The sequence below is a fragment of the Eulemur rufifrons genome, chromosome 30, assembly GCF_041146395.1.
Source record: "Eulemur rufifrons isolate Redbay chromosome 30, OSU_ERuf_1, whole genome shotgun sequence".
Classification (NCBI taxonomy): Eukaryota; Metazoa; Chordata; class Mammalia; order Primates; family Lemuridae; genus Eulemur; species Eulemur rufifrons.
Window position 1 is genome coordinate 82,104,870 of NC_091012.1, and position 16,720 is coordinate 82,121,589.

Genomic DNA, 16,720 nt, shown 5'->3' on the forward strand with positions numbered 1-16,720 from the left:
TACCCATACCTCTTCCCTTACCCCATTCCCTCCTTATCCTCTGGTAACCACTATTCCACTCTACTTCTGTGAGCTCAACTTTTTAGGTTACACATATGAGTGAGATCATGCAGTATTTGCCTTTCTGTCCCTGGCTTATTTCATTTAACATATTGTCCTCCAGGTTTGTCCATGTGAGGTAATCGTTACACAATGCATATATGTATTGCAACATCATGTTGTGCCCCATAAATATATACAATTATTATGTGTCAATCATTAAAACATGGAATGTTAAATAAAAGAAGTCTTACATGGAAAATAAAAAGTTATACTCACAAAAATCTGACCGAGTACCCACTTCACTGGATTTGTATGGAGATGGTTGCTATGCTGTTTGCTTAGGACTGTCCTACTAGAGGTTTAGGTAACACTATATATATATATATATATATACATACATATATATATATATATACACATATATATGTGTGTGTGTGTGTGTGTGTGTGTGTATACATGGAATATATTACTATATCATCTAGATGTAAAACTACTTTCTAGCCTAGGAGGCCAAGTAGATGCTATTCATTGCAAAGGCTAAAAAAACATAAGTCAGTATCTGAACAGTCATTGCCAAACTTTGAAGCCAATCATCAACGTAATATGAAATTGTACCTGAAAAAACTGGCTTTGTGAAATCCGGAGGCCCATGGGATAGATACAATAGGTCAAGATAATAGTAAGTGAGAAATGGTACCACATTATCATCATAGACTGCCAGGGTAATTGTGACGGAGCTCCCATCAGGTGCTTTTGATTTTACAACAGCACCCAGCACACCTTAGAGAGCACAGGGAGATGGATATTGTTAGGGTCCAGGTTTCAATTCCAGGAGGAATTGTGCTTACTTGGTTTGAATCTTGGCCATAAGGAGAGAAGTAATTGCCCAGTCAGATTTTTCTGGGAAACAACACCTCAGCTTACTCTTTGATAATACCTCCCTGAGGGATGCACAGGATTTTTATGAGGGAGGGTCAAATGGCTTTCTGCTCTGTCCACAGACACAATGATGTTGGCACTATACCCAGATGAAGGACACTTGTTTGATAATTTCACATCATCATGAAGGCTTGAATCTTAAGTTAGATTGTATCAGGACCAGTAGCTAACAAATGAAATGGATGGCTGCAAAAACGGTAGCTTCAAGTGGACCCCCAAACAAACTTCCAGGTGTAGAGGTAATTATTTTCACATTATTCCCTCATCAACTCACACACCATGTGATTTATCACCAACAAAACTGTTTTAGAATGCCTTCGCTTTACTTTCCAACTATTGCAGTTTCAATCCAGCCTGGTTCCTGACTCTAGGCTTGCTATTCCATTATAACTGCATGACTGCCATTTGTATTTGTGGACTGATTATTATTTATATGACTTGACCCCCAATGCATTAGTAATAAATGGATTGATGCCCAACTAGAGTAGCACTTGTTCAAAATTCAGAGCCAGTCAAGAGTTCCTACAGGGGCTAAATATAGAGAGGTACACGCATCATGTAACATAATTCTAGAAACCTACTCATATGTCCTACACTTCTTCCCTTATACTACCTTGACAGACCACTATGACCTATTAAATACATTTTACATGGCACCCTTGGACTTCTGGAGGATGACAACCAGACACAAAGCCTTCCAGCATACTGCCAATCATGAAATATGCATCAAGATCAATAGTATATACTTTAGTCCCAATATATTATTGTACCCACTTTTGACTCCTTATGCTTCTTGGTGACCTGGAGAACCTCACTATGGATTTTTAAAAGGACATTTCCCTAACAAAGGAAAGGTAGTAATGGTAAGATGCATATTTTATTCTTTTCACTGAGACCCCTACTCTAGTTCCAGGCCCCAGGGTCCCAAACTCACCATTGACCCACTTGGTTGACAACCCCATACCACTGAGCACTGTGACACCTCAGAGACTACTGGTTAGCACTTAGAAATTGATGAGAAATGCACTAAATTCAATAGGACATCCTAAGGACAATCAAAGGTCATGGTAAGTCTTATGCCATAAAGATCTCAGATATTTAGTAAAAGAAGCCAAGAAGATGCACTGAAAACTCAAAGAATGCATCTTACGTTCATTTACCTCAAGTCACCTTATTTCCTGTCACTCCCTATTTCATAAGTCTCCACTCCCCATTCTATATCATCATGTCCAGCCCCTAAAGCTATCAGTCTGTTGCTAAGCATATAGGGGAGGAAATACAAAACTCTCATTATTATCACAGCCTACTTTAATACCTGTTGTGGTAAGATGTAGACCAGAAGATCAGACACAGAAATAAGTTGCTCCTCTTGAGAATGTTTCAGAATAATGATAATCATTTGAATGCCTTCCTTTTATTGAATTTCTGTTATTCATTACATACATTGTCTCATTTAATTCTCATAGTACACCTTTATGGAGTATAAGACAGATCTTTGCAAATGAAGAATTATTACCCAGCTAGTGAGAATAAGTGAACTGAGTGTCTGAGTAGTTCTCAGTGCTGCCATTAAATGAGATAGGACTCTCTGGAGGGAGATAATTTGTTTTGTTTTATTTTGTTTTATAATAAGTGATTAGAAATTAAGAACTCCATTTGAACATGTAAAATTTGACATGCCTATTAGACATCAAAGAGGATTTGGTTATGATAGTAACCATTTGGATATATGCAGTGAATTCCTATAATTTTATGATGCCTCAGCATCTATTATGAATATAAGGTGGACTTTCTTATATCAGAATCAGGGTTTAGTCATCCCTGACAGTTTCCAGTTCTCCATCTCCTCCTGGTTCCACAAGGAGGCAGATCTAGATGTCTTCCTTATACAACCATCTCCTGATGACCACCTCCCTATGGGACAACTATATACAACCCACTTAACTTGTACCACTGATACCCACACCTCACATGGACTGCATATAGGCCCCAGTGACAATCTCTCAGTCACAGCATGACTCCACAGAACCTGTGCCTGCTTGCCAATTAGAACTCCCCATGGGGAACCTGGTTAGGTAACACCCTGGACCCCAATAGAAGCTTTAACCCACAGGTTCTTATTTCTTTCTCTTGCTCTCCATCCATGGGTTGAACATGTGTGCTACATGGGTCCCCCCCTTCCCATTGGCACTGTGAGTAATGCTGCCCTCTGCTCTCTGGGATCTGTAAGTAACATATTACTTCTATTAGTTTATGTATTTTATTTGTGTGTGTGCTGCCTCCTCTGCATCTCACTTGACTGATATACCTGAATCTAACTCCCTTCCCAGTCAGGAATCTCCTAGGGAGTTGCTATCTTTATAGGAATAAACTGGACATGGGTCAGAGAAGAACAACAAGGGCATCTGCTGTATAAATGAGTTTCCTGTGAGAAGGACACTTGGCCACAAGTCAGACACAGACACTTAGACGTTAGGTTGTCTGCTAGAATAAAGAAGTATCTTGTAAAAGACACACTGTAAACATCCACAACTGCTTCTCCTGGAGACCCATCAGGGCAAGGCTAGAGTTTATATTTAATAGCTACTATCCAGAGAGAGACTTTAAGACCAAATCAGAGGAAAATACAATAATATAATTTATGGACTGGTGTTCCATGGAATACACTTTAGGAAATGTTGTAAAACAGTGTGTGGTAGTGTGGTAGGTGGATCTTTTCTGTAGTTTACAGGGTGTATAGCAATGAAAGCATTACTACTCTAAAATTCAATTACCTTTCTTTATCTTGTCATTGACCTGTTACTTTGGAGTGCCATAGAGATAAACCAGAATGTGAAGGGCTTTAAATAGCTTTTCCAAAACTGGGATGTAACCTGAGAGCAGTGTCAGAGATCAAGCAACGTCTGTTGTCCATATTGCTGAAATAAGCCATTGGTAAAGGCAAGTGGACCAATTAATCAGAATCATGTATACTGGATTCACCATCACCAGGTTGGAACCATGACTATGAGAAGGGAAAAGGTCCATAAGCAGATATAGACCAAAAGCATCCAAAGGAGTTTGGTGATCAGGATTCAATTATGTCATCCTTTAGGACTTCTGAGGCTTTTCTTGGACAAAGCACAGTTGGTTACAAGGGCCTATTATATGGAAGTCATTAGATTCTACTTTTCAGTGGTGCTGTTTGACATGCCGGGGTGATGGCCTGGTAGAACTGGTAGGCCTGGTGGAACTGAGGTATACATTTGAAGAGAGTCATAACATTTGAATGATAAGAAATCAAATTTCTATTGTATTGTTGATACTAACTTTCTTTACTGATATGTGGTGCTATTTTATTAGGGAGAGGTTGATTTCATCATCATCATCCAGGCTTAAAGCTTCCAAAGTAACTCTTTTTAAAGAAAAAAACAATAAGAATGGAAAAATATACTTTAAAAATAAATGGGGAGAAGAAGTGATTTTAAAATGTTGATAAAATTGATGACACCATGAAATAGAAGATATTCGGTTTATGGGCTGTGGTAAATGTTTTCATTATGTAAAATATACTTATTATGCAGTCTGAGTATGTGAAGTAGCTACTGAAATGAACTTATAAGAAGCTGGAATTTTAATAAACACTGAGGACTTTTTTGAAATTAGATAGCGTACAAATAAGGTGTGTAATCCAGACATTTCAGGGAGTTCCAGGGCCAAGGACAGTGTGCACAGTTTTAAAAATAAAGCAAGCTTCCTCTCAGTGCATGTTGCAGTGGTGATTGCTCAATAGAATATATTAAATTATGACTAGTTTGTCTGTGATTCCCAAGAATCCTTGTACATCTTAAAACTGTACACAAAACTAGTCAATATATTTGTATGTGAAAATGGAATTATTACATTGAAACCACAGTTGCACAAAAATTTAAGGCTGCAATGACCTCTAGTGGAGAAATATAATATTGACATTTAGTTCCTCAAATACAGGCATACCTTGGATATACATATTGCTGAACGTTTTTGGTTTCCCAGCATGTACAAAAGTTATGTTTACACTATATTGCTATTAAGTATGCAGTAGCATTATGTCTGAAAATTTACATACCTTAATTAAAAATACTTTATTGTTAACAAATATTAATGATTATCTGAGCCTTCAATGCGTGTAATCTTTTTGCTGGTAGAGTGTCTCGTCTTGATGTTGGTGGATACTAATGGACTGGTCAGGGTGGTGTCTGATGAAGGTTGGGGTAGCTGTGGAAATTTCTTAAAATGAGACAACACTAAAGTTTGCTGCATCTATTAATTATTCCTTTCAAAGAAGTTTTCTCTGTATCATGCAATGCTGTTTGATAGCATTTCACACACAGTAGAACTTCTTTTTTTAAAAAAAATGGAGTCAATCCTCTCAAACTCTGCCACTGCTATATCAACTAAGTTTTATAATATTCTATATCCTTTGTTGTCATTTCAACAATGTTCACAGTATCTTTACCAGGAGTAGATTCCATTTCAAGAAACCACTTTCTTTGCTCATCCATAAGAAGCAAAACCTCATTCTTGAAGTTATATCGTGAGATTGCAGAAATTCAGTCACATCTTAACACTCCACTCCTAATTCTAGTTCTCTTGCTGTTTCCACTTTATCTGCAGCTACTTTCTCCACTGGGTCTTGAACACCTCAAAGTTATCCATAAGGGTTGGAAGCAACTTCTTTCAAACTCCTGTTAATGTCACTATTTTGACCTCTTCCCACAAACTGTGAATGTTCTTAATGGCATCTAGAATGGTGAATCCTTTCCAGAAGGCTTTCAATTTACTTTGTCCATATCCTTCAGAGGGATCACTACTTATGGCAACGATAGCATTATGAAATGTATTTCTTAAGTAATAAGATATGAAAGTCAAAATTTACTCCTTGATCCATGGGGTTCAGAATGGATGATATGTTAGTTGGCATGAAAACCACATTAATTTTTTGTACATCTCCATCAGAGCTGTTGAATGACTAAGAGTATTGTTAATGAGCAATGATATTTTAAAATGAATCTTTTTATCTGAAAAGTAGGTCTCCACAATAGTCTTAAATTATTCAGTAAACCATGCTGTAAACAGATGTGCTCTCATCTAGGCTTTGTTGTTCCAATTATAAAGCACAGGCAGAATAGATTTAGCAAAATTCTTTTTTTTTTTTTTTTTTTTGAGACAGAGTCTCACTCTGTTGCCCAGGCTAGAGTGAGTGCCGTGGCGTCAGCCTAGCTCACAGCAACCTCAGACTCCTGAGCTCAAGGGATCCTCCTGTCTCAGCCTCCCGAGTAGCTGGGACTACAGGCATGCACCACCATGCCCGGCTAATTTTTTCTATATATATTTTTAGCTGTCCATATAATTTCTTTTCTATTTTTAGTAGAGATGGGGTCTCGCTCTTGCTCAGGCTGGTCTCGAACTCCTGAGCTCAAATGATCCGCCCACCTCGGCCTCCCAGAGTGCTAGGATTACAGGCGTGAGCCACCGCGCCCGGCCAGATTTAGCAAAATTCTTAAGGACCCTAAGATTTTCAGAATGGTACATGATCATTGACTTCAACTTAAATTCACCAGCTTCATTAGTCCTTAACAAGAGAGTCAGCCTGTCCTTTGAAGCATTGAAGCCAGGCATTGACTTCTCTCTAACTCAGAAAGTCTTAGATGGCCTCTTCTTCCAATAGAAGGCTGCTTTTTCTACATTGAAAATCTGTTTAGTGTAGCCAGATTCATCAATGATCTTAGCTAGATATTCTGGATACCTTGCTACATCTTCTACATCAGCATTAGTTGCTTTACCTTGCCCTTTTATTTTCTGGAGATGGCTTCTTTCCTCAAACCTCATGAACCAACCTCTATTAGCTTCCACATTTTCTTCAGCAGCTTCTTCATTTCTCTTGGCCTTCATGGAATTAAAGAGTGAAGGCCTTGCTCTTGATGTGATTTAATTGTTCAATCCCAGAATATAACTTCAAGAATGAAGAGTTGCTTCTTATGGATGGGCAAAGAAAGTGGTTTCTTGAGAGAGAATCTACTCCTGGTGAAGATGCTGTGAATATTGTTGAAATGACAACAAAGGATACAGAATATTACAAAACTTAGTTGATAAAGCAGTGACAAGGTTTCAGACGATTGACTCCAATTTTTTTGAAAGAAGTTCTATTGTGTATAAAATGCTAGCAAACATCATTGCATGATACAGAGAAATATTTTGTGAAAGGAAGAGTTAATAGATTGAACAAACTTTATTGTTGCCTTATTTTAAGAAATTTTCACAGCCACCCCAACCTTCAGCAGCCACCGCTCTGATAAGTTAGTCAGCATCCACCAACATCAAGGCAAGACCCTCTGCCAACAAAAAGATTTCAATTCATGATGACTCAGGTGACTGTTAGTATTTTTTTTTTAGCAATAAAGTGTTTTTAATTAAAGTATGTACATTTTTTAGACATAATGCTATTGCACACTTTATTGTATAGTATAAATGTAACTTTTATATATACATCAAAATAAATACAAATTGTGTGCCTTGCTTTATTGCAACATTAACTTTATAGCAATATTACAGCTTTATTGTTGCAGTTTGGAAACAAACATGCAATATTTTCATGGTGATCCTGTAGTCATTTGAAATACTCCAAGAGTGACATATTTTCCATTGCATGGGCTTACACTCAACGTGAACCTAATTTTTCTGAGTTTTGTCTGACCTTGGGAATTAAATTTTCATTATTTTCATTATTTTTTCATTTCAAAATATTAAGGGGGTCCACATGTTTTTGTTACATGGATAGCTTTTATAATCCTTTAGTCAGGGCTGTAAGTGTGCCTTCATCTGAATAGTATTCTTTGTACCTGTTAGGTAGCTTTTTGCCTCTGCCTTTCTCCCCTCTCCTTTCTTGATTTCCAACAATTTTTTACTTCCTTTTATGCCCATGTGCACTCATCAATTAGTTCCAAATTATTAGAGAGTACTTGGGAGGCTTGTTTTTCCATTATTGAAAAAGGATAATGGTCTCCAGTTCCACCCAAATTGTTGCAAAATATATTAATTCATTCTCTTTTATGGCTGAGTAGTACTACATGGTATGTAGATACCACATTTTATTAATCAGCTCATGAATTGATGGGCACTTGAGTTGACTCCACAGCTTTGCAATTATTAAATGAGCTGCAGTAAACATTTGTGTGCAGGTGTTTTTTGATAAAATGACTTTTTTTTTCCACTGGATAGATATCCAGTAGTGGGATTCCTGGACCAAATGATAGGTCTACTTTTCTTTCTTTTTTTTTATTTCATCTTATTGTTATGGGGGATACAGAATTGCAGGTTACATACGTTGCCCATGTACCACCTTTCCCCCCAAGTCAGAGCTCCAGGCGTGTCTGTTCCCCAGGTAGTGCGTGTTGCACCATCATGTAGGTATCTATCCCTCCCTTCCCCACCCCCTCTTCCCGAGTCAGCAGATAGGTCTACTTTTCATTCATGGAGAAATCTCCATACTGTTTTCCATAGAGTTATACTAATTTGCAGTTCAATAAACAGCATATAAGTGTTTCTTTCTTTCTGAATCCATGCCAGCATCTGCTGTGTTTGGACTTTAAAATAAGAGACATTCTTATAGGGGCAAGTTGATATTTCATTGTAGTTTTAATTTGGATTTCCCTAATGATTACTAATATTGAGCATTTTTTTTCAAATTTTTCTTGGCTATTTGTCTATATTCTTTTCAAAAGCTTCTATTCATATCTTTTGCCCAGTTTTTTAATGGAGTTTTTTTCTTGCTGATGTGTTTGAGCTCATTGTAGATTATGGATATTAGCCCTTTATCACATGTATAGTTTACAAATATTCCCCCCCATTTTGTAGGTTGTCCATTCCCTCTGTTGTTTATTTCCCTTGCTGTGCAGAAGCCTTTTTTTTTTTTTAAATTTCAGCTTATTATGGGGGTACAAAAGTTTAGGTTATATATATTGCCCATGTACCGCCCATCCCCCCGAGTCAGAGCTTCAAGCGCGTCCATTCCCCAGACAGTGCGCATTGCACTCATCATGTAGTTATACCCCATCCCCTCCCCCACCCCATCCCCCCCGAGTCAGAACATTCAAGCGTGTCCATTCCCCAGACAGTGCGCAATGCACTCATCATGTAGTTATACCCCCATCCCCTCCCCCCACCCCCATCTCCCCGAGTCAGCACATTCAAGCGTGACCATTCCCCAGACGGTGCGCAACACACTCATCATGTAAGTATACACCCATCCCCTCCCCCAACCCCCACCTCAGTCTGATACCCAATTGGTGTCATTCCCAAATGTGCATTTAGGTGATGATCAGGGAAACCAATTTGCTGGTGAGTACATGTGGTGCTTGTTTTTCCATTCTTGGGATACTTCACTTAATAGAATGGGTTCCAACTCTCTCCAGGAGAACAAAAGAGATGCCATATTACCATTATTTCTTATAGCTGAATAATACTCCATGGTATACATATACCACAATTTACTAATCCAATCATGAATTGATGGGCATTTGGGCTGCTTTTTTAATTTAATCATGTCCCATTTATTTTTTAAATTTTTGTTGTTTCAGTAATTGCTTTTGGGGTATTAGTCGTACATTCTTTGGCTAGGCCAATATTTAGAAGAGTTTATTCTGTATTTTCTTCTAGAATTTTTATGATTTCATGCCTTAAATTTAAGTCTATTTTATTCATCTTGAATTAATTTTTGTAAGTTGTGAGATAGGGGTCCTCTCTCATTCTTTTGCAGGTGGCTATCCAATTTTCCCAGCACTATTTATTGAATAGGGATTCTTTTCCTCACTGTAGGTTCTTGTCTTCTCTGTCAAAGATCAGTTGATTGTGGGTAGATGATTTTATTTATCTTTTATTTTTTAAAATTTTTTATTGATACATAATAATTGTACATATTCGTGGAGTACATGTTATATTTTGATACAAGCATATAACATATAATGATCAAATCATAGTACTTGGGACATGATTCACCTGAAACATTTATCATTGCTTTATGTTGGGAACATTTGAAAACTTCTAGCTATTCTGAAATATAATAAATTATCGTTAACTATAGTTGCCCTATTGCACTATTGAACACTAGAACTATTTCCTTCTATTTAACAGAATTACCCCTTCACCAACACCTCTTCATTACCCCTTCCCACCACCCTTACCAAACTCTAGTAGCCAATATTATATTCACTACCTCCTTGAGATCATTTTTTTTTAGGTCCCATATATGAAACATTCTATAATAAAGACATCTGCACCCGAATGTTTATGGCAGCACAATTCACTATCGCAAGGGTGTGGAAACAACCCAAGTGCCCATCAATTCATGAGTGGATTACTAAAATTTGGTATATGTATACGATGGAATATTACTCAATTATAAGAAATGACAGTGATCTAGCACCTCTTATATTTTCCTAGATTGAGCTTGAGCCCATTATCCACAGTGGGGTATCACAAGATTGGAGGAATAGCTTCCACATGTACTTGTCATCAAATTGGTACTAACCGATCAACACTATGATGCTCACACGGTAGTAATATTCTCCAGGGATTAGGGGGTTGGGGGAGGTAAGCTCACAACTAATGGTCACAGACATGGTGAGCATTGTGGAGGGGAAGGGCATGCCTCTAAACCTCGCTTGGGTGAGGCAAAGACATAAAATGTAACCAGAAGATATTTGCACTTCAGTGTTTATTGCAGCATTATTCACAATGGCTAAAATGTGGAATCAGCTTTAGTGTTTATCAAGGGACAAATGGATAAAAAAAGATGTGGTGTATGTACACAATAGCCATGAGAAAGAAGGAAATTTTGTTATTTGCAGAAACATGTATGGATCTGGAGGACATTATTTTAAGTGAAATAAACCAGGCACAGAAAGGTAGATGATTTTATATCTGGGTTCTCAGTTCTGTTCCATGGGTCTATGTCTCTATTTTTGTACCAATATCATGCTGTTTTGGTTACTATATCCTTGTAGTGTAGTTTGAAATATAGTAATGTGATGCCTCCAGATTTGTTCTTTTTGCTTAAGATTGCTTGGCTATCTGTACTCTTTTTTGGTTTCAAATGAACCATAGAATTATTTTTTCTTTATCTGTGAAATATGAAATTATTATTTTGATGGGGATTGTGTTGAATTTATAAATAATTTTGGGCAGTATGGACATTTTAACATTGTTGATTCTACCAATCCATAAGCATGATATATTTTTTATTTTTTTGTGTCATCTGTGATTTCTTTCCTCAGTGTTTTATAGTTCTTCTTGTAGAGACCTTTCACCTCCTTGGTTAAATATATTCATAAGTATTTTATTTACTTTGTAGCTATTGTGAATAGTATTTAGCCTTGATTTGGTTCTCAGGTTTACTGTTATTGATCTATAGAATTGCTACTGATTTGTGTACCTTGATTTTGTAACCTAAGACTTTGCTGAATTTATTTGTTAATTCCAGGAGTCTCTCGGTGGAGTCTTTGGGAAGTTTTAGATACAAAATGATATCATCAGTGGAAAGTGATATTTTTACCTCCTCTCTCCTGATTTGGATATATTTATTTCTTTCTCTTGCCTGATTGTTCTGGCTATGACTTCCAGTACTATGTTAATTAGAGGTGATGACAGTGAGAACCCTTGTTTTATTCCAGTTCTTAGGTGAAATGCTTTCAACTTTTTATCATTAAGTAGGATGTGGGCTGTGGGTTTGTCATATATGTGGCTCTAATCATTTTTAGGTACGTTCCTTCTGTGTCTAGTTTGCTGAGGGATTTTATCGTGAAAGAGGGCTGGATTTTGTTGAATGCTTTCCCCTCATTTATTGAGATCATATAACCTTTTTTTTTTTTTTTTGCTTCTGTTTATGTGGTGAATCACATCTATTGATTTACATATGAACCATCCTTGCATCCCTGGGATGAAGCCCACTTGGTCACGGTGAATTTTTTTTTTTTGATGTGCTTTCTATATTAAATTGGCTAGCTTTTTATTGATTTACGGAGGATTTTTGAATCTATATTCATAAAGGTTATTGGTCTATAGTTTTCTTTTTTTGTTGTGTCATTTTCTGGTTTTAGTATCAAGGTGATACTGGCTTCACAGAATGAGTTGGGGAGAAGTCCCTCCTCGATGTTATGTTATAATTTCTGTGATATGGGTACCAGATCTTATTTATAGGTCTGGTGTTATTCAGCTGTAAATCCCTATAGTCTGGGAATTTGTTTTTGGAAGATTTTTTATTACTACTTCAATCTTGATGCTCATTATTGGACTGTTCAGGAATTCTATTTCTTCCTGGTTGAGTCTTGGGAGGTTGTATGTTTTCAGGAATTTGTCCATTTCCTCTGCATTTTCTAGTTTATGTGTATAGGGATTTTCATAGTATTCCCCAATGACTTTTTTATTTTTGTGGTATCAGTTGTAGTATCTCCTTTTTCATTTTTGACTGAGCTTATTTGGGTCCCTTTTCTTCTATTTCTGGTTAATCTAGCAAGAGGTCTATCAATTTTTTTAATTTTTGAAAAGAATCAACATTTTGTTTCATTGATCCTTTGTATTTTTGTTTAGTTGTTTTCCATTTCATTTATTTCTGCTGTTGCCTTTGTTATTTCTTTTTTCTGCTGGCCTTGGGTTTGGTTTGCTCTTCTTTTTCTACTTCATTGAGATGTGACATTAGGTCATTAATTTATGGTATTTCTGTCTTTTTGGTGTGGTCATTTAAGGCTATGAATTTTCCCCTTATGACTGCTTTTGCTGAATCCAAAAGATTTTGATAGCTTGTGTCCCCTTTGTTGTTAAGTTCAAGAAATCTTTTTTGGCCGGGCGCGGTGGCTCACGCCTGTAATCCTAGCACTCTGGGAGGCCGAGGTGGGCGGATCGTTTGAGCTCAGGAGTTCGAGACCAGCCTGAGCAAGAGCGAGACCCCACCTCTACTAAAAAAAATAGAAAGAAATTATATGGACAGCTAAAAATATATATAGAAAAAATTAGCTGGGCATGGTGGTGCATGCCTGTAGTCCCAGCTACTCGGGAGGCTGAGACAGGAGGATCGCTTGAGCTCAGGAGTTTGAGGTTGCTGTGAGCTAGGCTGACGCCACGGCACTCACTCTAGCCTGGGCAACAGAGTGAGACTCTGTCTCAAAAAAAAAAAAAAAAAAAGGAAATCTTTTGATTTCCATCTTAATTTCATTATTGACCCAATAATCCTTTAGCAGCAGATTGTTTAATTTTCATGACTTTGTGTAAATTTGAGTGTTTCTCTCGGAATTAATTTCTACTTTTATTTCCCTGTGCCCTGATAAGATACTTGGTGTGATTTGAATGTTTTTGAATTTGTTGAGACATGTTTTGTGTCCTAATATATGATCAATCATGGAGAATCTCCCATGTGCTGATGAGAAGAATGTATATTCAGTAGTTTTTGAGTACAATGTTCTGTAAATGTCTGTTAGCTCCATTTGTTTTGGAATTCCATTTAAGTCCACTGTTTATTTATTTTTTCTCTGATGATTTGTCCATCTATGATAGTGGGGTGTTGAAGTCCCTGGCAATTACAATGCTGCCATTTATTTCTTTGCTTAGTTCTAGTAGAATTTTCTCCACATATCTGGGAACTCCTGTGTTAGGTGCGTATACATTTAGGATAGTTATGTCTTCTTGTTGAATTGATCCCTTTATCATTATGTAATGACCATCTTTGTCTTTACCATTGATATAAAGTCGATTTTATCTGATATGAGTATAGCTACACCTGCTTGCTTTTTGTTTCCATTTGCATGGTATATTTTTCCCCATATTTTCACATTGAGTCTATGTGCATTCTTGCAGTTAAGATGTGTTTCCTGGAGATAGCAGAAACTTGGGTTTTGCTTGTTCATCCATTCAGCCAGTCTATATCTTTTGAGAGGAGCATTTAGATCATTAACATTGAATTATAGAATTGATATGAGGGATGCTGTTCTCTTCGTCATGTTGGGTGTTACCTTATGGCTTTGTTTTCCCTCTTGTGCTGTTGTTTTATTTGAGCTGTGAGCTTTAGCTTTGTTGGATTATTTTACACTGGTGGGTATCTATTGTGCTTATTCATGTATAATGCAGATTTGAGTATTTCCTGCAGGGGAGGTCTGGTCATAACAAATTTCTTCAGTGTTTGCTTGTCTGGAAAAGATTTTATTTCTCCACAAATTATGAAACTTAGTTTTGCAGGATACAAAATTCTAGGCTGGAAGCTGTTCTCTTTAGGAAGATTAAAGATTGGGCTCCAATCCCTTCTGGCTTGTAAGGTCTCTGCTGAGAAGTCTACAGTTAGCCTGACGTGTTTTCCTAAAAATATGGATTGCTCCACGAATTTGTGTGTCATCTTTTTGCAAAGGTCATGCTAATATTCTCTGTATTATTCTAATTTTAGTATATGTGTTGTCAAAGTGAGCACATGGCTTACAATTTCCTGACTTTACACTGATGAAAAAGTGATATGCCTTCAGTAGAAACTATACTTCAAGTATCTGTACAACCAATCTGTTTTTTAATTTCCTGTATAGTATTCAATACATTACATGAGATAGTTGACACTTTATTATAAAATCAGCTTTGTGTTAGATCATTTTACTGAACTGTAGGCTAAGGTAAATGTGTGCATGTTTAAGGTAGGCTAGGCTAAGCTATGATGTTTGGTAGGTTAGGTTTATTAATTACATTTTCAGCTTATGATATTGTCAACTTATGATGGGTTTTTCAAGCTGCAGCCCCATCATAAAATGAGGAGCATATCCCTACATTGGCTCCCTGACCTGTGGAGTGAGGGCTATTATTGTGAGAAAGGCCACGTGGAAGCCACTGTAAATGCCTCTACCTTGCATAAATAGTAAGCCATAAACAGTTTTGCATTCCTGAAGGGACTGATGAGATTATTCCCACCATCAAGATCTTGAAGGATGCAGGTGTGGTGATTTCTACCACATCCCTATTCAACTTTCCCATTTGGCTTATGCAGTAGACAGATGGATCTTGGAGAATGACAGCAGAATATTGTAAGCTTAACCAGGTGGTGACTCTAAGTACTGCTGATGTACCAGATATAGTTTAATTGCTTGAGCAAGTTAACACATCCCCTCATACCTGGTATATAGCTATTGATCTGATGAATGCTTTTCTATTCATACCTGTTGGTAAAGACTGCCAGAAGCAGTTTATTTTCAGCTAGCAAGGCCAGCAATACACTTTCACTGTTCTATCTCAGGAGTTTATCAACCCTTCAATCTTAGGTCATTATTTAGTTTGCAAGGAACTTGTTCACCTTTTTCTTCCACAAGAAATCACATGGATTCGTTACATTGATGACATTATGCTAATTGGACCTAGTGAGCAAGAAGTAGCAACTACTATAGACTTATTGGTAATACATTTGCATGTCAGAGGGTGGGAAATAAAGCTAAAAAAGATTCAGGGCATTCTACTTTAGTGAAATTTCTAGGGGTCCAGTGGTTGAAAGTTTGTTGAAATATCCCTTCTAATGTAAGGGACAAGTTGTTTCATTTATCCCCTCCTACAATCAAAAGAAAGGCAAAGTGCTTAGGGGGATTCTTTGAGGTTTTGAGGAAAGATTTTTTTGGTGGGGTTTCTAATCTTACCATTTACCAAATAACCCCAAAAGCTTCTAGTTTTGAGGGGGTTCTGCAAAAGGTCAAGGCTACTATCATTTAAATTTTTCTGTATTGGGCCATATGAACCAGCAGATCCAATGGTGCTTGAAGTTTCAGGGGCAGATAGAGAAGCTGTTTCAAGCCTTTGGCAGTATTAAAAAGATGAATCACAGCACAAGCCCTTAGTATTTTGGAGCAAAGAGCTGAAATCTTCTTCAGATAACTATACTCCTTTTGAGAAACTGTTTTTGACCTGCTACATGGCCTTAGTAGAGAGTAAATGATCAGCCATGGGTCACCAAGTTTCCATGTGGACTGAACTGCCCAACATGAATGGGGTGTTGCCTACCCACCAAACCATAATGTCAACTATGCAAAGTAGCACCCCATCATCAAATTGAAGTGTTATAAACAAGATTGGGCTGGGAAGACCCTTTAGGTATAAGTAAGTTACGTGAAGAAGTAATTCAAATGCCCATAGTCCCCACTACAGCTATACTGTAATCTTTCTCCCAGACTGCGCATATAGCCTCATGGGGAGTTTTCTACCATAGGTTGGCAGAAGAAGACAAAACTTGGGCCTGTTTTACAGATTGTTCTCTGTGATATACAGGCACCACCAGGAAGATGACAGATGCAGCACTACAGCCCTTTTCAGGTACATTCCTGAAGGACAGTAGTGAACGGAAATTTTCCAAGTGGGTAGAACTTTTAGCAGTGCACCTGATTGTTTATTTTGCTTGGAAGGAGAGAAGGTCAGATGTGCAATTATATACTGATGTCCAATGGTTTGTCTGGGTGGTCAGAGACTTGGAGGGAACATGATTGGAAAAATGATGACAAAGAGTTCTGGGGAAGAGATATGTGGATAGACCTCCGTGCATGGGTAAAAATGTAAAGATATTTTTTTCCCATGTAAATTTATCACACACACACAAAAGATAACTGTGAGAGATAATGCATATGTTAATTTGTAAGACTTTAGTAATCATTTCACTATGTATATGTATTTCAAAACTTCATGATGTGCGCCTTAAATATACACAATAAAAATAAACATA

General features: G+C 37.3%; 1 non-coding gene across 1 annotated transcript; it reads right to left on the reverse strand.

The window, feature by feature from the left end:
* Nucleotides 1-14,342: 14,342 nt before the first annotated feature.
* On the reverse strand, nucleotides 14,343-14,449 carry LOC138379287 (U6 spliceosomal RNA). Its single transcript, XR_011232064.1, has one exon. It is a non-coding gene; the product is annotated as a U6 spliceosomal RNA (small nuclear RNA).
* Between the last annotated feature and the right edge of the window lie 2,271 nt (nucleotides 14,450-16,720).